Here is a 24255-nt window from a genome sequence, read left to right on the forward strand (position 1 = left end):
TGGGAGCGATGTCTTCGCTCTGTCCCGCGATACCCCTCCTTGCTGGTTTGGTGGACTGCGTTTGCCAAGCCCAAGATTCGTCAGACTTTGATTTTTTACTGTGCTGCTAGGACGCGTGATTTTAAGAACACGTATGAATTTTACTACTCTGTCCTGCGTGAACTATATGACGCGGCGAGTACCTCTCCTCTGCGGATCCATGATGTTCGCCGTATTAAAGCCAAGCTCTTGAGCCTTAAACGACGACAGATGGATGGTCTGCGAGTAAAGTCGAAACCTCACTCTCTTGTTGAAGGTGAACTGACCTCCTTGTACCACCTGCTATGGCATCAGACTCGTCGTCGTCGCTCCTTCATCTCTTCTCTTATGGTGGATGATGGACAGCAGCTTATTGCACAGGAGGAAATGATTCGTGCTCTTCATCAGTATTACACTAGTCTATATTCTGCCGATGATTCTGGTGAGTCTCTTTCGGATGATGTCTTTGGGGATCTAACTGCGACGATCGCGCCTGACGCGAACGGCGAATTTCTCCGGGAGTTCCAGGTAGATGATGTTTTCGATTTTATTGCTCGCTCTCCGTCCAGTAAATCGCCGGGTCCAGCCGGCCTGCCTAAAGAATTTTATCTCCGTTTTTGGCCTCTTTTGGGTGGCATTTTTACGCAGATTTTAAATGAGATTGTCAGGGGGATGGATGTGCCTGCCGATTTTAAAGTAGGGAAAATTGTTTTAATTCCAAAGTCCTCTGGTCGTTTATCTGCTGCCAATCTTCGTCCGCTCACATTGCTGAATTTTGACTACAAGACAGCTGCTAGAGCGCTCAATAGCCGGTTGTCTTCTCTGCTTCGGGGTGTGATTGGTGCACGTCAATGTTGTTTTCATGATAGATCTATTCTGACACCAGTAGCCGAATATCGGGATGTTGTCTCGGTTGCGGCGGTTACAAACGTACATTGTGCCTTTGCCTTCCTTGATTTTTATAAGGCTTTTGATCACGTCAGTCATGTGTTTTTAGATCGTGTTTTAGGTACAATAGGTTTTAACGCTTCATCACGTGGTGTTCTTGGCAATTTGTATAGGGGAATAACAGCTCGGGTGTCAGTCAATGGGCAGCTGACGCCGCCCATTGCTATCCGCCGCGGAGTGCCTCAGGGTAGTCCGCTCTCTATGTCTTTATTCGTATTGTCCCTGGAACCGCTGCTTCGGACTATAGCTCTCAAGCTTCAGGGTATGTCACTCTCTGGTGGGAAGCTCTCGGTTAAGGCATATGCGGATGATGTCGTTGTTCTCCTCCGTCAACGTGATGATATCCCGTTGTTGAAAGGGGCAGTTGATGCATACTGTCGTGTCTCTGGAGCGCGTCTCAATCAGGGTAAATGTAAGTTCCTTGATATTCGAGGATTTCGCGATGCTGACGTCCATTGGGCCACTTTTGTCGATCGCCATACGTCCTTGGGGATTATCATTGATCGGTGTCCTCTAAAAATGGCGGCTCTCAATTGGAAATCTGTCACCGAGAAGATACAGGGGGCTCTGATGGTCCATGAGCAGCGCTCTGCTACCATTTTGCAAAAAGTCAGAATTTTAGACACCTACGTTCTATGTAAAGCTTATTATGTTGCTCAGCTGTTCCCACATCCCATGATGGTGGCGAAAAGGTTGCGCCAATTGTCTAGCAGGTTTATATGGAAGGGCCATCTATTCAAGTTACGTTACGATGTAATGACGAAACCGCGTATCTCCGGAGGCTTGGGCCTCTCTGACATTACTCGCAAGGCGTCTGCTTTGTACGTCCGCCGAACGACTCTAATTGTTACGCAAGAAGTGACTTCAATTACATCCAGGCTTTTTACTGTTGTGCGTCCGGCGAGCCTTGCTCCACCTGTCGATGTCGGACGCCTAAATTTTAAGTTGAAACACATTCGGGAATTTTACATTGCGATGAGTTACCTCGGTGACGTCTTCTTGCGGCGACCGGTGCCAACGACCAAGGGCTTGATTGCCCGCTGGGAGGGGCTGGCCGGTCCCAATCCAATAGAACTGGCGTCTCCATCTGTGTCCTGGAGGAGCGTCTGGAAGAATGTTAGTCTGCCGATCCACTCTATGGCCGTGGCGTCCACGTGGTATAGGGTAATATATAATTTGGTTCCCACCAATGTACGACTGCACCGTATTGGTCTTTCTGACACGGACACCTGTACTCGGTGTGGTCTCGTGGATACCCTTGAACATCGATTCACCTGCTGTGGGCACCTTGCTAATTGGCGTTGGCTCAGGAAACAACTTGCTTTTGTCACTAGGTCTGCTGAAGCCGCTTATACTATTGACATCATCGTCCGGCCCGATTCTTCCTTTTTTCCGCGAACGAAGCTCCATACCGTCATGTGGTTGATTGGCCATTTCGTACATTTTGTCAACAGTTGTCATGAAGAGGATGGACACCTAGCGCTTCGGCAGTACATGCTTACTGCTTACTGGCAGCGCTTGCGATTGCCAGGCCTCCGTGATGATTTTGCAAATATGCTTCGCCTGACATTTGAAAGAGAGGGTGTTGGCTAAGGTCACCTGTGTGAGAAATTTTCTTTTATACTGTTTCTGGATTTGCCGCCTTTATGTATGTTTCTTCTCTACACCAGGACTGAAGTTTCCGTAGACATCATGCACATCGAACCACAAGAACTGATAGGAATTCATCTGTCTATTGTAACCAGCACAGTGTACCTCAAACTGATTGACGAAGCGGCCTGCGACAGATTACTCCAACGATCTGCAAACGGCTTTCGCTTCTGTCACGCAGACGGTAACGTGAGCGTGGTAGGAGTTGACCATGCTGGTCTGGGGGTGCGTACCGTGCGCATCTTTGAACTACCGTTCGAAGTTCCTGCTAACCTAGTCGTTGATGCGCTGCGGCCATACGGCACAGTTCTGAGCCACACAGAGGAGAAATGGAACACATTCGAAACGTACCCTGTCCTTAACGGGGTACGACAAGTGCGCATAGAACTTAAGAAGCACGTCCCATCGTATGTTTTCGTTGGTGGCTGCCGCGCAATTGTTATATATGATGGACAACCGAGGACCTGCTCGGGCTGCGGCCAGGAGGGCCATGTTAGAACTGAGTGTCTGCAGCGCCGCCTCGTTCAGGTGCCCCGCAATGAACTTCCCCAACGATCCACTATGACCTCTCTCCCGCTAACATATGTGGAGGCGGCACGACATGATGTGATGGATGATCAAAACCTACTACCTCCTCAAGCCGCTGCCAGCTCCGTTGGAGAGTCAGCGCCGTCGACGACGCCGCAGCCCAACGGCGCAGAGGTTCCTACAGCCTCCGCCCACCACAGCGTCGTGGGCACCCAGCCACCGTCACTGTCGGGATCAGACACAGGGGTTCCTAGCGACCGAGACTGTGTCGAGCCCCGCCCTCCAGTGGATGTCGAATCTCGGACCCGAAAGCAAAAATCACCCAAGCGACACAAAAAGAGGCGATTGTCAGCTGACGAACAGGACAGGAATGTGAAGCCGGCGGAAGACATCGACTTCGTAGACTCGCCCACAATTGCAACGGACTCCAGTGGCATCATTCACCAGAAGGTGCCTGAAGACAAGGAACAGTCTCCTAAATCTGGTGGCCCAGAAAACGAGGCGCACTGCGTCGACTCCCAAAATGTGGGCTCCTGTGAAAGCATCCAGCCCCCAATGACATCACAATCGTCTCTTGGTGATTGGGCAGACGATATGGAGTCAGATGATGCACAGCAAACATCGATATCTCCACCACAGCCCATGGCTGACAATGAGCCCGGAGGGCTCTTCCAGTCAGGGACTCCTACGGCACAGTAATGCACAGCATGCAGGTGGATGGCTGTGTGGTGTGTGGTGTGTGAAATCGCTGTGGGATTGCACCGGTACACTGCCTCCGCCACTTGATATGTCTCAGTCGTACCGTGTGGGAACAGTCAACGTAAATGGTGTCCACTCCACTGTCAAGACCCGCATGTTACACGACATGATCAGAGCGGCAGACTTGGACATTGCCCTTCTCCAGGAGGTCCGTCCCGAGCTGTGTTTAGACCTATATGGCTACACCACGTACAGCCTACCCGTAGGTGATGGCGCAGGAGGAACGGCCATCCTTCTTCGAGATGGCATAGACACGACGGACGCGACGTACTTGCCGAACGGGCGAGGCATCGCACTCACACTTGGCGCAGTGCGCCTCATTAACGTCTACGCTCCCTCCGGTAATTCGCACCGTGGTGACAGGCATGTCTTCTATTCGGAGGAGGTAGCCCCACTTTTGCAAGGAAATATGGACCATTACATAGTGGGCGGCGATTTTAACAGTGTTCTGCGGCCCGAGGACCAGATACCGCATTACGTCCCATGCCCCGCTCTACAAGCATTGATACGTGACCTCGCTCTCCACGACACATGGCTCTTACATCATGGGACCCAGAGTGGATATACGCACTTTACCAGCCATTCTGCCAGTCGTCTGGACCGGATATACGTCTCGCGTGCCCTCCGCACAGCAACCCGTGATGCAGAACTCTGGCCGACGGCCTTCACGGACCATCTCGCGTACATCTGCACTGTCACCTTGCCCCGACAACTCACAAGACGCAGCAGGGGCCCGTGGACGCTGAACGTCTCCCTCCTTCGCGAGGAAGCGTGTCGGCGAGCAGTCACTGACACGTGGCGTCGATGTATCAGGCGCCTGCCTATGTATGCTTCCACGTTGCTGTGGTGGCTGGGATGTGTCAAACCTGCCCTCCGAAAGACCTTGATGGCCTACGGGCGTGACAGATCGAACTGGCAAAGGGCAACATCGGAATTTTACTATACAGCGTTACGTGAGCTGGCGACGCAACCGCCGTCTCCCGAACGTCAGATGTCCGTACAACGCATCAAAGCTCGTCTACTTCGCATCAGGACAGAGCAGCTAGACGGTGTCCGCATCCGTGCGCGAGTGCAAGACTGTATCCCCCACGAAACAGCGTCAGTGTATCACATTGTGCGCGAGAGGCGCCACCGCAAACGTCAGCTCATTACGGCGGTAAACACGGAGGACGGCGGGCGCGCAGTGACACAAGCGGACATCGCGCACACGTTCGCCAGACACTATGGGACCTTGTACATGGAAGATCCGCGAAATGTACGTGACTATGACGGGCTGTTGCACGATTTTCCCGCCCCTCGGGACGTGGCACCCGATGATAGTCTGCTGTTGCCCATTACACCCGACGAGCTGACATCGGCCTTGGCACGTGGAGCACCGAACAAGTCGCCTGGACCGGACGGTTTACCCCTGGAATTCTACCGCACTTTTTACCACCTTATGGGTGACAAGTGGCTCCAAATGTTTCAAGACCTGATCCGCCCTGATTTCACTGTCCCCACAGAATTCACTGAAGGCATCTTGATTCCAGTTCCGAAACCGAATGGTGGTTGTAGGTGGCAGGATTTTCGCCCACTCACACTCCTCAACAACGACTACAAGATCTTCGCCCGTATCCTCCGCGCGCGTCTCCACACCGCTATCGGGAAAGCCATCCACACCGATCAGACATGTTTAGGTGGTGTCAGCAACATTCATACGGCGTTAGGAGCATACCGCGACGTAATTGCTTTGACGGCGGCCTGCAAAATACGAGGCGCCCTTGTCGCCGTAGATTTTGACCACGCATTCGACCGCGTCGATCACGGCTTCTTACGCGCAGTTTTGCATCGCATGGGCCTCTCTCCGGAGTCTGCACAGGTGGTCCTTCGACTGGTCCACGGAGCGCGCTCCCGCATGATGGTCAACGGTTATCAGTCTGGTCACATTGTTGTTGGACGGTCAGTGCGACAAGGGTGCCCCCTGTCGGGCATATTATTTGCTGCAGCACTTGAACCAGCTTTACATGGTCTACGGCAGCGATTAACTGGTATCTCCTTGCGGGACGTGACCTTTTGTTGTGGTGCATTCGCCGATGACGTGGTGTTCCTGGCCAGATCAGAGGATGAAATGCATATGGCGCTACAGTGGCTACGCCAGTACGGGGCGGTCGCCGGGAGCGTCATCAACGTGAAGAAGACAAAATACATGGATGTCGGAGGGGGGATTTCCCACACAACGGCGGTGCCCTTTGACAAGGTGCCCGTACTCAAGTGTTTAGGAGTGCAATTCTATAGCAATGTCCGCCGCACGGCGGCGGCTACGTACCGCCGGCTCCTACACCAGACACGTGCTCTGCTGCAGGACAACAAACTGCGTCGCTTGGATATGCTCCTCAGAACACGTTATGTCAACACCTATCTTGTCTCAAAACTGAACTATATTGCGCATATCCTTCCCTTGACAACTACGATGGCCGACAGATTTCAAGCAGCATATGGACATTTCGTAAGCGCCGGTCTGGTTTTTAAAGTCCGATGCGCCACCCTGACACTGCCGCAGCGGGCGGGCGGTATCGGTTTAATTCACGTATATAACCGTGCGCGATCGCTTTATCTCAACACTATGCGTCGCACGTGGACCTCTGCCCACGCCACTCTGACGGGCACCCTGATAGCGGAAGTGGCACCACACTCTCTGCATCCCCGGTTTCTGTAGGACACATTTCACCGGCACTCACCCACATCAGAGACTTCTTTGTTGACTTCAGCTACTTACGTTCAGAACTTCCGACGACACGGAAGCCCAGCACAAAAGACTATTATCGCCTCTATCAGCAGCGGCAACCTGTAAATACGGTCACCCACAGACACCCTGAAGTTGCCTGGAACACGGTGTGGCGAGCGGTACACACGCCTTTTCTACCTACGACGGTGCGTTCATTGTGGTACGTAGTTGTGAATGGGAAGTTCGCTACTCGTCAGAGGTTACATTCCATACATCTGACGGACGACCCCTTGTGTCCGACATGCTCAGTCGCTGACTCGGATGCACACCGTCTGACGTGTGCCGCGACCAGCGAGTGCTGGCTACTGACGCAGCGCATGCTGGCATTACTCTTGCGACGATTGCCGGAGTCTATCTCCCCTGATGACGTATTGCGCCCCGACGTCGTATACTTTCCATCAACCAGAACGAACGCCGTTAACTGGCTAAAAGGCATGGCCGTTTACTACATATTTTGCGATGCTCCCAAAGGCACACTCGACTTTTGGTCCCTATTGATGACGACACATGCAGCTTTCAGCCGCCACCCGAAGTACAGAACTCGTTTCGCAAATTATTTAGGTTCATTATTTGCGGATCCTCCTGCTCACTGGGGCGTTCCGGGTATGAGACGCTGAAAATGAAGAAGAATCCTGGAGCATATTGATCCTCTACGGACGGAATAGGGGGGAACCCCTCCCAACAGACGAGAAGACGACTCGGATGTACGGCTACGGCAGTTGTAGGATCTATCTTTGTAATGATCCAAAAAAAAACTATAATACACAAAAAATGTTATAATAATTAAAGAAATAAATAAATAAAAAGAACAACATCGACAAACCCACTCCATCCTCTTCCTGATCCTTCGATCCTCGAACTCGAACACGTTGCTTGGGCGTGGCGGCGGGATGGCCAGGCTTCGGGTGTCGACCCCTGCCCTACCCGTCGTCCTGCTCCTGCAGCGGTTCATTATTAAAAAAAAAAAAAAAAAAAAAAAAAAAAAAAAAAAAAAAAAAAAAAAGTCGTAGAGCATTCGACTGCAGATCGAGAGGTCCCCGGTTCAATCCCGGGTGCCCCCTTCATTTTTCAGTATCTCGAAAAAACAAATGACGATTGTCGCGGTGAGTTGCAAATGCATGTTTGAGATTCACCCTGCACGCCATACCGAAGGCTTTGGAGCAACATTTCAATGGGGGGGATCGCAGCCCAGAGTCTTGCAGGTCATCGTCCTCCCGCCATGAGGTCGAACTGTACGAAATCCACTTGCTTGGCGGAAGAATCTTGTACACTGAATTTTGTAGAATATGGTGATAGGCAAAAGTTTTCTTGTACTGCTGCACGGAGAAACAAAAATTGGAGGAGCTGGGATTTGAACCCAGGACTTTCTGCATGCGAAGCAGACACTCTACCACTGAGTTACACCCCCGCCAGAGCAAGTACATCTGGGACGAGTGTCTCGTGGATCCTACTGTCATTATTTCTTAGGTTTGAACGGTACAGTAAGTGTTGGAGGAACCTATTCGTGACAAGACCTAAGCAGCGTCGACTCCGTGGCGCAACGGTAGCGCGTCTGACTCCAGATCAGAAGGTTGCGTGTTCAAATCACGTCGGGGTCACAATGAAATTTTCGTTTACGGAAGCCATAGGCGAGTGTGTCAGTTTAATCAGATACCAAACGATTACGGAGAACGGACGAACAGAACTTGCTTGAAAAAAGCTACTAGTGCAATTTTCGCGTTCTGACATTAAGGTGAAGGCGCCGACTTGCACGTTCTCCAGGCGCGAAGTGTCTAGTATTTTTGATATTTATATCGTTTAACGCTAATATATAACTGAGAGATAATGATTACGCAATATTTTGCTCGATTAGACGTCTTTAGCCAGGCAGAGTATAATACTTTTCCTTAAGTTATGGGAACAGAAAGATCGTGAATGGGGGTATAGCTCAGTCGGCTTCACATATATCACTGGTGCTACACAGAGCAGAATCGACAGAATATATGTCACCCCCAGTTTAGGCACTACAGTCAGTAGTATCGAGGTGATACCAGCTGCCTTCTCTGACCACCTCGGAGTGAGGTGCAGCATCAAATTAACCAGGCAAAAGACATATTAGGGTCGCCCACTATGGAAATTAAATATCAATACCCTCTCTGAAAACGCTCTAGCTTTCAAGATGCAAGAAACTTGGCAGTCTGTGTTAAGGATGCGTACTAAATATAGAACACCTATTGAATGGTGGACTATGGCCGCTAAGAAAAAGATAAGGGCAGCGCTGATATCTTACGCCAAGGAAAGGGCAATGTGGTCAAGACACACAATGGAGTTTTACTACTCTTGCTTAAGAGACCTTTACGACCAACCAATGTCTCAAGACGTCTTTATCAATATTAAAAACGTTAAAGCCAAAATGATAAGTATCAAGAGGGTACATTTGGAGGGATTACAAGTCAAATCACACACTAGGACGACGGTGGAGGCAGAAAATACCTCCATCTACCACTTGATGCAAGACACAAAAAACAGAAGAAGAAATTTTATTGCCAGCCTCAGAACGGAAGATAACAGAGTCCTGACAGAACAAAGTGATATCTTAACTGAAGCACATAGATATTTTCAGCAATTATATTCTGGAAATGCTACTGACGACAACTCAGTACAAGAGTTTTTACAGAACTCCGGAATAGAGGCATTCATTACAGAGGAGGAGAACAGAGGTTTAACGATAGACATTACGAATGACGAGGTTTTTGATATACTCAAATCTTCACCTTCACGTAAGTCTCCAGGCCCAGACGGCCTGCCTGTGGAGTTTTATAGAACCTTTTGGCACCTAATAGGTTCCCAATTCACGGAAGTAGTTAATGACGTCTTGAGGGGAGAGACAATTCCTGCTGCTTTCAAGGAAAGTGTAACTGTACTACTTCCAAAGGGAAGGAGTACGGACACGAAAGATATTACTAAAATGAGGCCGATCAGTCTGATGTACTCAGATTACAAGGTAGTTGCGCGTGTAATTAAAGAACGAATGGTACCGATTTTAGGAAAAGTCATTGGATGCCACCAGACGTGTCTCCCTCGACGTACCATTTTTAAGTCTGTATGTGAATATCGAGACATTATTTCTATTTTCTCATCATCGTCAGCGGATGGAGGCATTGCCTTCATTGATTTTGCTAAAGCGTTTGACAGAGTCAACTACGGATATCTGTTCAGCATCTTGAAACACATAGGTTTCAATGATGGCAACTTAGCGGTTTTAATGAACATCGTCAGAGGCATACGAACCAAAATCTCGATCAATGGGCAATATACTAATGAAGTATTGATATCTATTGGAGTTCCTCATGGAAGTCTTTTGTCCATGTTGTTTTATGTGGTTTCTCTGGAACCCCTTTTACGGCTTTTGAACACAACCTTAGAAGGCATAACAATAGCTGGGCTGAAGACGGTTACAAATGCATACGCTGACGATGTGGGGGTTCTAGTAAGGAGCGATGATGACTGTGCCCAACTAACAGACAAGTTATTGCTTTATTGCACGGCAACTGGTGCGCGGATCAATGAAACGAAAAGTTCCTTTTTAAATTTAAATGTTCTTGACAATGTGCAGCTACCGTGGGCAAGCAGGGTGGACCGTCACACTGCTTTGGGCATAACTTTTTACAGTTGCCCATTAAGAACGACGGCAGCTAATTGGAAACAGGTGTTAGGAAAAATCAGAGGCAGCTTCATACTGCATGAAACGAGAGACTTAAATATCAAGCAAAGAATTAAACTAATCAACTGTGCAGTTCTTTCGAAAGCTGCATATGTCGCTCAGATCTTACCCACACCTCCAGACATAGTGAAATCTATAATGAGCACAATCTGTCGATACGTATGGAAAGGCCATATTTTTAGAGTAGCAGTAGGAACGACTACATCGAGACCCGAAAACGGAGGCCTAGGGCTGACAGACCTTCGGAGGAAAAACACTGCCCTCTTCATTAAAAGAACGCTGAAACTTATAGAAACACAGCCGAACAGCATAACTGCCGCTCTATTTGACCTTCTCAAACCCGGAAGCATGCAGCCGCCAGTAGATGTTCACAACATAAATTACAACCTGAAGCATATTAAGGATTTTTATGTAGAATTAAGCTACTTGACATGCATTTTAACAGACAAAAATAAGAGGACAAGTAAATATATAGTAGAGAAGTTACGATCACGCGAAAACCAAAATAAAATGGAGCTGAAGTATCCAAACAAAAACTGGGAAAAAATATGGGCAAATATAAATAACAAAACACTGACTACGGAAGTGCAAGCGTCATGGTACAAAGTTGTCAACGACATTATTAGTACCAATGAAAAACTGTATTCAATAGGACTACAAGCAACCAATGTGTGCCCACAATGTCACACTTTGGACTCCTTAAAGCATCGCTTCATCTGTAATGGATACAAGGATATTTGGAATGACATTGTATTGCAAGTCGCTTTTCTCAAACGGACCGATGGAAGAGAAATCACATTAAACGATATACTCTTCCCAGAAGAAATTTCCTTTCCACCACAAAAAAACAATGTCATCTTGTGGCTATTCGGAAATTTTGTCAATTATGTTGTTAACAACAAAGGCAATGATAATCTACGAGAATATCGAGAATATATGAAAGACGAATACTTCAAAATATACCGGAACAAAGACCATAAAAAGAAGTTCGGAAATATATTGCAAATTTTGTTTCAGAAACAAGGCATCGGTTAATACCTAAATAATATGAAATCGACTGAACAAGACAGAGTGCGAAAGTAGGGGATTGCTGTTGAGGGTGAAGTACGGTGGGGACTTCGTGTGCCCCGGGACCGATACGGTAGCCGTGAAGGCCTCAACAGAACCCCGAAAAAGCACGTTTTCCCACGAAGTAACAGGAGTCATGCCACAGCACAAGAATAGTAAGGAAAAACTATTCTCATGCAAAAGACGTGCATCACTGAAGAAGTTTAATTTCCTATCTTACTTTTTATTTTTGCTTCTCTCTCTTTTTTGTTTAAATTCTAATGGAAGAATATTTTGCGTTCTGTTAATGCAGTCAATAGTATTATAGAGAGAGTTATTTTCACCGTAATCAATTCGGATTACTATTTACAATTTTCTAACATTGTCTTCAAGAGGCAATTTAGTTTCATAACCCATTAAAAACAACAACAACAATAAAAGTGGGGCACTGAAGCTCGCCGAAGAAGGCGCATGAAGGAGAGCGAATGGAAGGGCTAGAAGGGGAGATGGGAGGCTCTTAAACAAAATAAAAATAAAAAAAAAATAAAATAAAAAAGTGGTTAAGGCGTCTGACTAGAAATCAGATTCCCTCTGGGAGCGTAGGTTCGAGTCCTACCGACTGCGTTTCTTTTTTGTGTCAAGAGGTGAAGAACATCTAAAAAAAAACAAAAAAAGTCGTAGAGCATTCGACTGCAGATCGAGAGGTCCCCGGTTCAATCCCGGGTGCCCCCTTCATTTTTCAGTATCTCGAAAAAACAAATGACGATTGTCGCGGTGAGTTGCAAATGCATGTTTGAGATGCACCCTGCACGCCATACCGAAGGCAGCGTCGACTCCGTGGCGCAACGGTAGCGCGTCTGACTCCAGATCAGAAGGTTGCGTGTTCAAATCACGTCGGGGTCACAATGAAATTTGGAGTTCCGCTTCAGACGGCGTGCTGTGAGGACGTGTTAGCGCTCCGCTTAGCTGCTGTGTTTCGAAGTCGCAACTAGCTCTTGTTACTCTTCGTTCCGTGTGTGTTAGTGTTTTGTGTGTTTGTACTTGTGTTTTCGACGTCTATTTTGTTTCTGTCTTGAAAGCGGTTTTGGCCGCTGTTTATCTGCTGCAATGTCTACCATGTTTCCCAGGAAGCTTACTGTGCGCTTTGGTTTTGACAAGGCTACCCGATATGTACAACCCAGTTCACTGGAACTTCACGACTGGATTGTTGATGTTGTTGGCCTCACATCTGATCACATACATACGGCTTACTATGATCTGGAACAATACTGTTTTTATGTCAAGCTGCTCTCGCCTTTGGTGCTGGAACGGATATTAAACAAATTTGATGGGGAAGCTGAATTCCGCCACCGTGACAATTCGGTGAGTAAGGTCACAGTTTCTAATGCTGATGTTGATTACAAGCATGTGCGTGTTTTTAACTTGCCCCCCGAGGTTGACAACTGTTATTTAAAAGACGTTCTTTCTAAGTATGGTGAAATTAAGCAAATTAGGAATGAACGGTGGTCCAGCCAACACCGGTTGCAATGCTTTAGCGGTGTGCGTTCGGTCGACATGCAAGTCAAGTATAATATTCCCTCTCATGTTCAGGTTTGCGGATATAAGGCGCATGTTATGTACAGTGGACAGACTTTGACCTGTCATGTCTGTAATGCGAGTGGACATATGAGGCAGGATTGTCCGAAACGGGTCTTTGTTTTGCAAACCCACTTACAGCAGCGCAAAAAGTTAACTCTGGCCGACCTTGTGAAGGAAAATTCTGTGACAGATGGGTCCAGTTCCCCCATCCTGGACAAAGATGAAGATAGGGCGCAGCATCGTGCTGCTGACTTTCCACCGCTAGCGCGAAAGGAGACTTCAGACTCTTCTGTTGTTCAAAGTAGTGTCGTTACTCACAAGAGACGACGCACTTACGATAGCGGTAGTGCAGACGACGATGACATTAATGTGGCTAGGTCATCTGTCGATGGCACATCGCCGCCGATGTTTGAGGTTCCCGGCTCCGAACATTCCCTGCTTTCGGATTGTGGCGCCAATTCACCGGTGCCAGTTGCTCAGTTGGATCCCTTACCCGTAAACGAACAGGCCGCGGTAGCTTCAGTACCACGCCTGTCGCCTGAGGCATGTCAATCGATGCAGACCGACCGACCGACCGATGTTGACACCGTTTGTAAACAGGACGGGGAAGTGCGTGGGCATAAACAGCCGGCTACGTCACCGCCTCAGCCCGACAACAAACAAACGGAAGGTTCCACCGTTGATAAACACTCAGCTATCGAAAGAGCATGTGGAAGAGATAGGTCGCCGGAAGTAGTTTTGCAGTCTGAGCAATCACCGTGTGCAGTGGAGGAGGAGCTGGCACCTGACGTCAGCTCCGATCCTCCTACCCCGCCTGCCGCTGCGAATTTCTCAACGGGAGGTTGGCGCCGACACTCGGTGAAACCCAATGTCAATGTTGTTCGCAGGAAGCCTAAAAAGAAAGGTTCCGGCGCCGATGCTGACGCACCTTCGAAGTCAAATTCTCACGAAGGTTCTGGCGTGGAATGATGGCCTGACAGGTGATTAGACATCTCCGTGCTTCATGTTGCAATCCTACACGCTTTCCACTCTCAATATTAACAGGATCCAGTCGGATTTAAAACTCGCTGCTCTCAAACAGTTTCTCTACGACTCAGCGACTGACATCGCATTTCTTCAGGAGGTTGTATCGCCCCACCTCGACTTTACCGGATTTGTATGTTTTTCCAATATTTCACCGGAAGCGCACGTAGGTACGGCCATTTTAGTTCGGGAAGGCATTCCCGTTCAAAACGTTGATACGTTAGAGTCGGGGAGAGGGATTGGGCTTACCATCGCAGGGGTCACTTTTGTCAATTTATATGCCCCCTCTGGTAGTAGTCACCGGGCAGCACGAGCCGCGTTCTTCAAAGACGATATCATTTACCTCTTGCGGCGAAATCCCTCACCACTGATACTCGGTGGTGACTTTAATTGTGTTCTGGGCCGCAAAGATCAGACTCCTAATTTTAATTATTCTGGTGAGTTGCGACGCCTTGTTGCTGATCTCAAACTGCACGATGTGTGGGAGGTACGATACCCCACGCTGGTGAAGTTTACTCATACCGTTGCCAACTCTTCTAGCAGAATCGACCGAATTTATGTCTCGGATAATTTAAAAAGCAACGTAACGCACGCTGAAACTGTTCCCGTCATTTTCTCCGACCATAGTGCGTTGTTAACATGTCTCAATCTGCCACAACAACCTGCTCGCCGAGTACGAAACCAGTGGCATCTAAATGTTTCTTTATTGTCGGACACAGAATTAGACGACGAAATAACTGCTGCATGGGTGCTGTGTCTTCGTTCACTTCACAACTTTCGAAGTGTGATTGAATGGTGGACCAGACGGGCGAAGCCGAAGATCAGGAGTGTTTTAATATCCTTTAGTATCCGCAGGGCTAGGGAACGGAAAGCCACCGTCGAGTTTTATTACAGTGTGCTACGGGATCTTTATGATCAGGCGGGTGCCGTGACGACACGCCTGAAAGATGTCAAACTGATAAAAGCCAAATTATTGCGCTTGAAACGTCAAGAACTGGAGGGCCTTAAGGTACGGTCCAAAGCGAAATCCGTCATTGCAGATGAGACTACTGCCTTGTATCATCTTATTCGTGACAGCAAAACTAGACGAGGCACTTTCATAGACGAACTTCAACTCGAGGATGGTACGAAACTCAGCACGCAGCAGGGAATACTCCAGGAAATCTCCGCTTACTATTCAAACATGTATGCACCGGGGGACACAAATGTGGACGATTATGACGAACTTTTTGGCTCTCATACTCCACAACTTACGGGAGATGACAATGACGCTCTTTCTTCGACTGTCGAAAATGATGATGTTTACGCCGTCATCTGCAATTCTGCCGTTAACAAATCACCAGGACCTGACGGCCTACCCGTTTAATTCTATAAAAGGTTTTGGCATTTAACAGGAGACAAGTTCACCTCAATAATCAATGAAGTGTTACGGGGAACACCTTTGCCTGCAGAATTCAAACAATGCAAGACTGTACTTCTCCCGATGAATAAGGGTTGCAAGCGTTTAACCAACCTCCTACCGATCTCACTTTTGAGCTCCGATTGTAAACTTCTAGCTCGAGTACTCCATCACCGCATTATGCCGCTCACCGCTAAAATCATTTGCCCCCAACAGACCTGCGCCTTTAAGAAGACCATCTTACAAACTGCTGCTTTATACCGGGACGTCGTTGCCCTGACTCACGCATGCAATATTAAATGTGGACTGCTTTTTGTCGATTTCCACAAAGCGTTTGATAGGGTCGATCATCCGTATCTGATAGAGACGTTGCGCCGGATGGGGTTTCTCGACACCTCCATAGCCGTCATCAAGAACGTGGCGATGGGAATCACAGCACAACTCTCTGTTAATTGCCAGTTGACGAAGCGCATCGGAATACAACGTGGCGTCCACCAAGGCAGTCCCTTGTCAATGCTGCTTTTTTGTTCTTTCTCTAGAACCCTTTTTACGACAGCTACGATGTCGACTCACCGGAATTACAGTTTCAGGAATGAAAACTGTGGTGGGCGCATACGCAGATGATGTTGGCGTCATCATCAGAAATCAGGCGGATGTGTCACAACTTGAGTTGACGCTCGCGACCTATTGTTCGGCTTCCGGTGCGAGGCAGAACGTTCAAAAAAGTAAATTTTTAAACCTCAAGGGGCTTGCCCAGTTGCGCATTGCGTGGGCGACTAATGTCCATCAACATAAAGCTATTGGAATGGTCCTGACGACATCCATTTTCCGAATGATCTCGATAAATTGGCGCGAGGTTTCACGGACTATCCAGGGGGCACTGATTGCCAATCATTCCCGCTGCCTGGACCAATTACAAAGGGTTCGTTTACTAAATACTTATATCTTGTCTAAGGCTTACTACACTGCACAAATTTTCCCTCTTCCCGCCATGATAGCGAAGGCCATTATGTCCCGCTTAGCAAATTTTTTGTGGCGTGGGGAATTATTTCGTGCCTCTGTCAAAACAGCAATTCTGGATCCTTGTAAAGGGGGCCTGGGTTTGACGGACATTAAATGTAAAGCAATGGCATTGTATGTCAACAGAACATTAACTATCATGTCCCACTCCCCGGAATGCCTCACGGCAAAGTTGTACAATATAGTCCGGCCACAAAGTATCGATCCACCCGTCAATCTTCAGCACATCAGTTTTAAACTTAAACATGTAAGGGACTTTTATCTTGAACGCAGCTACATCAGCAAAGAACTTTTACGGTCGCCGACAGTCACGGCGAAGGCGATTTTCGCAGAACGGAAACAGCTGCACAGCAACAATGTTATAGAATCCAAGTTCCCTGGTTTCGCATGGGACGTCGTCTGGAAAAATATTAGTAGTACGGTTCTTTCGAGTGATGCACGGACAGCGTGGTACAAAGTTATCAATAATCTCATCTGTACTAATGAACGTCTGTTTGGAATAGGGTTAAGTGACACCAACCTCTGTGGCAAATGTCACCTTGTCGACACTGTGTGTCATCGATATACGTGTGGCGGCCATATTTACAACTGGCAGTGGACCAGAGAGAAACTTGCCCTAATCACCAGGACTTCTGCGCACACTTTCACTCCTCAGCATTTGTACCGCCCCGCTGAACGCTACTTCCCTCAGACGAAAAACAATGCAGTGATGTGGCTCATGGGGAAGTTCACCAGTTACATTTTTAACAACGTTGGAGGCGACAATCGACTTGAAATTTTAATGTACATGGAAACCGAATTTGACAAGGTGCTCAAGTACCCGGCTCATAAGAAAACACTTGGTAATATGCTCCATATTGCTATCGAAAGAGTGGGAATAGGCTAGTGACCACTGGTTGTCTTTCATGGTGACACAGGAGGGGTTTGGAGCGCGAAGCAATGGCAGTGCCGCGAAGAGGCCCCACTGCTTTTGAGGCGCGTCTCTGACCCCGACCTACTTCACCAGGCGCCCGAGGGAAAGGCTCCACTGCCGACGTTTGCCGCCAGTTTTCTATTTAACAAACATGAAAATGCAATTAAAAAAAAAAAAGTAGTTAAGGAAATGAAAAACGGGTATGATAAAAAAAAGGAAAGAAATAACCCCGAGGACCGTGGAAAAAAAAAAAAAAAATGGATAAGGCGTCGGACTTCGGATCCGAAGATTGCAGGTTCGCATCCTGTCACGGTCGTAAAAAAAAAAAAAAAAAAAAAAAAGTCGTAGAGCATTCGACTGCAGATCGAGAGGTCCCCGGTTCAATCCCGGGTGCCCCCTTCATTTTTCAGTATCTCGAAAAAACAAATGACGATTGTCGCGGTGAGTTGCAAATGCATGTTTGAGATGCACCCTGCACGCCATACCGAAGGCTTTGGAGCAACATTTCAATGGGGGGGATCGCAGCCCAGAGTCTTGCAGGTCATCGTCCTCCCGCCATGAGGTCGAACTGTACGAAACCCACTTGCTTGGCGGAAGAATCTTGTACACTGAATTTTGTAGAATATGGTGATAGGCAAAAGTTTTCTTGTACTGCTGCACGGAGAAACAAAAATTGGAGGAGCTGGGATTTGAACCCAGGACTTTCTGCATGCGAAGCAGACACTCTACCACTGAGTTACACCCCCGCCAGAGCAAGTACATCTGGGACGAGTGTCTCGTGGATCCTACTGTCATTATTTCTTAGGTTTGAACGGTACAGTAAGTGTTGGAGGAACCTATTCATGACAAGACCTAAGCAGCGTCGACTGCGTGGCGCAACGGTAGCGCGTCTGACTCCAGATCAGAAGGTTGCGTGTTCAAATCACGTCGGGGTCATGATGAAATTTTCGTTTACGGAAGCCATAGGCGAGTATGTCAGTTTAATCAGATACCAAACGATTACGGAGAACGGACGAACAGAACTTGCTTGAAAAAAGCTACTAGTGCAATTTTCGCGTTCTGACATTAAGGTGAAGGCGCCGACTCGCACGTTCTCCAGGCGCGAAGTGTCTAGTATTTTTGATATTTATATCGTTTAACGCTAATATATAACTGAGAGATAATGATTACGCAATATTTTGCTCGATTAGACGTCTTTAGCCAGGCAGAGTATAATACTTTTCCTTAAGTTATGGGAACAGAAAGATCGTGAAAGGGGGTATAGCTCAGTCGTAGAGCATTCGACTGCAGATCGAGAGGTCCCCGGTTCAATAAGTTCCCCTTGAGACGCGACAGCGATCGGACGTGCCGTGTATTCGATCCGCCGTTTCCCTCGGGTTGTGACTATTTACTTTCTGTGTGTGACGTTTCTTTGTCTTCTTTTATTCGTTGTTTCGTCGCCTTAGTGTTTGTGTTGTGTCTTGTGTTGTATAGCGGCTTTTGCCGCATTAATTAATTGTTATGGCTTCCCGGTTGTTTCCGCGGAAGTGTACTCTCAGTTTTCAGTTTAACAAGGCCACCAGGAATGTTCAACCAACTTCGTTGGAAATTCACGAATGGATTGTGGATACCGTTGGCATTACATCGGACCAGGTACATACGGCGTATTTTGACACAGAACTTTACTGCTTTTTTGTGAAATTGTTGAACCCGGTTTTGCTAGATAAGATTTTACTTAAACATAGTGAGCAAGTGTCGTTCCGTCATAGAGATGGTTCTGTTAGCAGTGTTACTGTTTCAAGTGCGGAAATTACGTATACCACAGTTCGGGTTTATAATTTACCCCCTGAAGTTGAAAACAGTTATCTCAAGGAAGCTTTGCTTGGTTATGGTACCGTTCGGTCCATTCGAAATGAACGTTGGGCTGCACAACATAAGCTGCAATGTTATAATGGTATCAGATCGGTTGAAATGCATATTAAGTCGAATATACCGTCCCATCTGGTTGTATGTGGTTATCATGTTCATCTTACTTATGAGGGGCAAGTTGGTACGTGTTTTCTATGTAATGAAAATGGTCATGTTCGTGCTAATTGCCCTAAGTGGGTGTTTGTGCTTAAAAGTGGGCTAGCACAACGCCGCAAATTAACGGTTGCCGATCTTATGCCAGCAGCTTCCTCCACTGTTTCCTGTCAGCCTCCTGCAGTAGATTCTTCACAACGGGTGACACCTTCCTCTGATGCTGGTTTTCCCCCGTTACCCACTCGCCCAGATGTATCGGCTGCTTCTACACCGATCCCGTCTGTGTCCAATAACAAACGCCGTCGTGCTAGTGATACTGGTAGCACTGATGACGAAGCTGCTGTTTCGCAGCCGGTTTGCGAATCTGACGAGAGAATTCCGGAATCTCCCATGCTTGTTTCGGATTCTGTTCACGCTGTCTCTCCTGCTTTGCCTGATGACGTCAAACGTGCTGCCACGCCGTCGGCGCAAGAGCCCCAACATTCGGTCGAGGTGGTGTTGACATCCCCCCCGACACAGGCATCACAACATGTTGACGACACTTCGGTGCAGACAGCTGTTTGTCGGAAAATCGCTTCTAGAACTACGCGCTCCGCTTCAGCGGATTCCAAACCCATCTCTCCACCTCCTACACTTCCAATACCTACACCTTCTGATGCCGGTGCCGATGGTCCTGATGCAGTTTTCCCCTTGCTGGCTCCTTCTTCTGATTCCTCTCGCCCTGCTAATCCTTCGGATGCCTTGGTTGACGTGCCTGATCTCGAACCCCCCACTCCACCTGCTCTTGAATCTGGTGTGCATCAGATACGCCGTCGGATGAAAGTGCCCCCCAATCTTCACGCGGTGCGGAAAAAACACAAGCATGCAAAGGATGACTCTGATTCCGTTGATTCCAGGCAATCACCCTCTGCCATGTCTGATGTTGATGATCTGGATGTAGTTGCTTCTAATGTGGTGTAATTAGGGTTCATTTTCCCTTTTTTGGTTGATGTTGCAGGCGTACACGTTTATTACCTTAAATATAAATAGCATTCAATCTGCTCTGAAGTTAGCGTCTCTGCAGCAGTTCATTTATGACTCTGCAGCTGATGTTGTTTTCCTGCAGGAAGTCTCCGTTGCACACCTGTTTGTTCCTGGCTTTCGCACTATTATAAATTTTGCGCCTGAGTTTTCCACAGGTACTGCCTTACTAATTCGTGACGGTATCCCCGTTACCGAAATTGAGCTCTTAGACTCGGGAAGGGGTATTGGTTGTCGGTTATTTGACACAACCTTGGTTAATATTTACGCCCCCTCTGGTTCCAGCAAACGGCAAGAAAGGTCTCGTTTTTATACAGAGGATCTGATTTATCTTTTACGCAAAAATCCTGCGACTTTGATATTGGGGGGTGATTTTAATTGTGTATTACAAGCTAAGGACCAATCCCCTCATTTTAATTATTGTTTCGAGCTACATTCTCTTGTACGTCAACTACGACTACGCGATGCGTGGGAGGTTAAACACCCCACTTTAGTTAAATTTACATTTTTTACTGCCACGTGAAGTAGTCGACTGGACCGATTGTATATTTCTGATCCCCTTAGTGTTTCTGTTTTAAATGTTGATGTTATTCCAGCCAGTTTTACGGATCATTGTGCCCTTGCGGTTATAATTACTTTGGAGCGTCAGCCTCTTAAACTTTATCGGCCACTGTGGAAATTAAATGTCTCCTTGCTCGATGACCCTGACATCGAACCTCTAATACAGACGGCGTGGGACATGTGTTTACGTTCTCTGCGATACTATCCGTCTAAGCTTCACTGGTGGATCCACTGTGCGAAGCCAAAACTACGTCGCACTTTAATGTCCTACAGCTACAATAGAGCGCGAGATCTGAAACTGACTTTTGAGTATTATTATTCGGTGCTTCGCGAACTTTATGATACTTCTCGAATGACATGTGCCCACCTTTCTGAGGTTCGGAAAATTAAAACCAAGCTCCTTAGTATTAAACGGCTTCAGATGGAAGGATTGAAGATTAAATCTAAACCGCCGTCCACCTTAGCACATGAAATGACTTCCATGTACCATCTGTTTCGTCACCACAAGAACCGTCGACGTGTATTGATTGACGGCCTTATGGCAGCTGATGGTCGCCGGCTTACCTTACAGAATCAAATAACCCATGAACTTACCTGCTACTATGAGACCTTATATGCTGTGGCTGATTCTGCTCCGCTTGATGTTGACGAGATTTTAACTGCTATCCCATCAATTTTAACAGAGGACCATAATATGGAATTTTTAGCTCCTTTTACTGCAAACGAAATTTCAGCTTTCATTGCTTGTTCACCATCTCACAAATCTCCTGGTCCGGATGGCCTTCCTAAGGAGTTTTTTGTTCGCTTTTGGACTATTATAGGGCCTGTTTTTACGGATATAGTAAATGAAATTTTGAATGGTGGCACAATTCCAGCCGATTTCAAGAGAGGTACGGTTGTCCTGATACCGAAATCTGCTGGTTTGAAGACAGCTAGTGACTTTCGTCCTTTAACCCTTTTAAATTTTGATTATAAGACGGCTGCTAGGGCTGTTAATGCACGTCTATCCCTCTTGCTTACACCTGTGATAACTCCTTGTCAAAGCTGCTTTCCGGGGCGCTCCATCTTGACGCCTCTGGCGGGGTATCGTGATATTGTGTCGATTGTCGCTGTCACCAATATTTCCTGTGCGCTTTTATTTGTTGATTTTAGTAAGGCTTTTGATCGTGTGTCCCATTCGTTTTTAGAGCTTCTGCTGCGCCGACTCGGTTTTAATGAAAAGGCGCTGCTGGTTCTTAAGAATATGACGACTGGCATTTCTGCTAAGATTGACATTAATGGCCAGCTGACGAAGGTCATTGATATTAAACGTGGCGTCCCGCAAGGTAGCCCTTTATCCATGACCCTTTATGCCCTCTCCCTTCAACCACTCCTCTCTCGTCTCAACTCGACACTTCGTGGTCTTACGATCTCTGGGGTTACCCAGACAGCAACAGCTTATGCTGATGATTTGGTTGTTTTGCTTCGTTCCACCGCAGAAGTGCCGCCGTTGAAAATGGAACTAGATAAATTTTCTGCGGCCTCAGGTTCTCGTATCAACCCCCGTAAAAGCAAACTCCTGAATTTGCGGGGCTTTGAACGTGTGGTTGTTCCGTGGGTTACGGCTGTTGAACATCATACACATTTAGGTATCTATGTTGAACGGTGTCCTCTTCGTATGGCTGCGAAAAATTGGCAAGTGGCCATTTCCAAGCTTCAAGGTGTTTTATTCGAACACTCATGGCGTTCGATACCGATACTGCAAAAAAGCATGTATTAGACACTTATGTTTTATGTAAAGTATATTATGCTGCTCAGTTGTTTCCGCTTCCCAGAATGCAGGGTGCAAAAATGGTCCAGCTTATTAACAGGTATATTTGGCGGGGGCACATTTTTAAAGTACGTTGTGATGTTCTTACGAAGCCGCGACTTGAGGGCGGCTTGTCGTTCACCGATGTCCGTGTCAAGGCTGCGGCCCTTTATGTTAAGCGCACCCTCCATCTTTTATTTTCTGAGTCCCCGACTGTTACTTCGCGATTATTCCATGTCGTTCGTCCTGCGAGCTTGTCACCGCCTATTAACGTAGGGCCTCTAAATGCGAAGCTACGGCATGTTCGGGACTTCTACATTGAGATTAGTTATCTGGATCTCCACTTACAACGTAGTCCTGTTTTTACTACGCGAACACTGCTTGACAAATGGCACAGGTCTTCTTCTTCCATCTCGATTGTTTTACAATATCCCCGTTTTCATTGGCGTAACATATGGACGAAAATCAGCTTACCCGTTCATTCCGCAACTGTTGCCTCCCTATGGTATAAGGTAGTTAATCAGCTGATTCCTACGAACGAACGACTTCATCGTATAGGTTTATGTGTCTCTCCGCTTTGTCACACGTGTGGTTGTATTGATACACTCCAACACCGATTTACCTGCGCTGACCGTCTTCGCATGTGGTACTGGCTGCGCCGACAATTGGCGTTACTCACCAGAAGCTCGGAATCAGCTTTTACAACTGATATTCTCTGCTGGCCGGACACGGTTTTTTATCCCCGGACAAAGAACAACACCATTATGTGGCTTCTTGTCCGTTACATTTTTGCAGTGGTTGATGGTGATGGTATTTCCGATTTTATTTCGTTTACTGGTTACATGCTTCATGAGTACTGGACGCAACAATCTTTCCCACATCTTAAGAGGGACTTTGCGAATATGCTCAGTATTGTTTTCGAAAAGCAGGGGATTGGTTAAGTTTCCACTTCTATTGCTCGCTCCTGCGCCAGTTGCATTAATGGCACCGGTATAGGGGGATACTGATCTCACTTCATGATAGGGGAGACATTCACGCTAGCTCTTAGTTATTTTGCCTTCCTGCCAAGCTTTTACGTGTTTAGATAGACAACGCCTAAATAAGCCCCGTGTCCACATATCAGTACCATGAGACTCCGAACCAAGGACAATTACTACGTATTGGTGCCACTGTGCTTCAGTGCAGGGAGGAGGAGACGTCATGGCCAGGCCTCGGGATTCGACCCCTGCCCAACGCGCCTCCACCGAGCTGCACTGGGTCATTAAAATGGTTTAACACAAAAACAAAAAACAAAAAAAGTGGCTAGGATACACGGTAAAAAAAAATAAAAATGGATAAGGCATCGGTCTCCTAAAAAAAAAAAAGAAAAAAAAAAGTCGTAGAGCATTCGACTGCAGATCGAGAGGTCCCCGGTTCAATCCCGAGTGCCCCCTTCATTTTTCAGTATCTCGAAAAAACAAATGACGATTGTCGCGGTGAGTTGCAAATACATGTTTGAGATGCACCCTGCTCGCCATACCGAAGGCTTTGGAGC

General features: G+C 47.3%; 5 non-coding genes across 5 annotated transcripts; 3 read left to right on the plus strand and 2 right to left on the minus strand.

Annotated features, from left to right (window-relative positions):
* Positions 1 to 8003: 8003 nt before the first annotated feature.
* Trnaa-cgc lies at positions 8004 to 8075 on the minus strand. Its single transcript has one exon. It is a non-coding gene; the product is annotated as a tRNA-Ala (tRNA).
* Positions 8076 to 8193: 118 nt separating this feature from the next.
* Positions 8194 to 8265, plus strand: Trnaw-cca. Its single transcript has one exon. It is a non-coding gene; the product is annotated as a tRNA-Trp (tRNA).
* A 3983-nt stretch (positions 8266 to 12248) lies between these two features.
* On the plus strand, positions 12249 to 12320 carry Trnaw-cca. Its single transcript has one exon. It is a non-coding gene; the product is annotated as a tRNA-Trp (tRNA).
* A 5704-nt stretch (positions 12321 to 18024) lies between these two features.
* Positions 18025 to 18096, minus strand: Trnaa-cgc. Its single transcript has one exon. It is a non-coding gene; the product is annotated as a tRNA-Ala (tRNA).
* Positions 18097 to 18214: 118 nt separating this feature from the next.
* Trnaw-cca lies at positions 18215 to 18286 on the plus strand. Its single transcript has one exon. It is a non-coding gene; the product is annotated as a tRNA-Trp (tRNA).
* The last annotated feature ends 5969 nt before the right edge of the window (positions 18287 to 24255 follow it).

This window comes from Schistocerca americana, chromosome 3 (assembly GCF_021461395.2).
Source record: "Schistocerca americana isolate TAMUIC-IGC-003095 chromosome 3, iqSchAmer2.1, whole genome shotgun sequence".
In the NCBI taxonomy this organism is placed as follows: domain Eukaryota; kingdom Metazoa; phylum Arthropoda; class Insecta; order Orthoptera; family Acrididae; genus Schistocerca; species Schistocerca americana.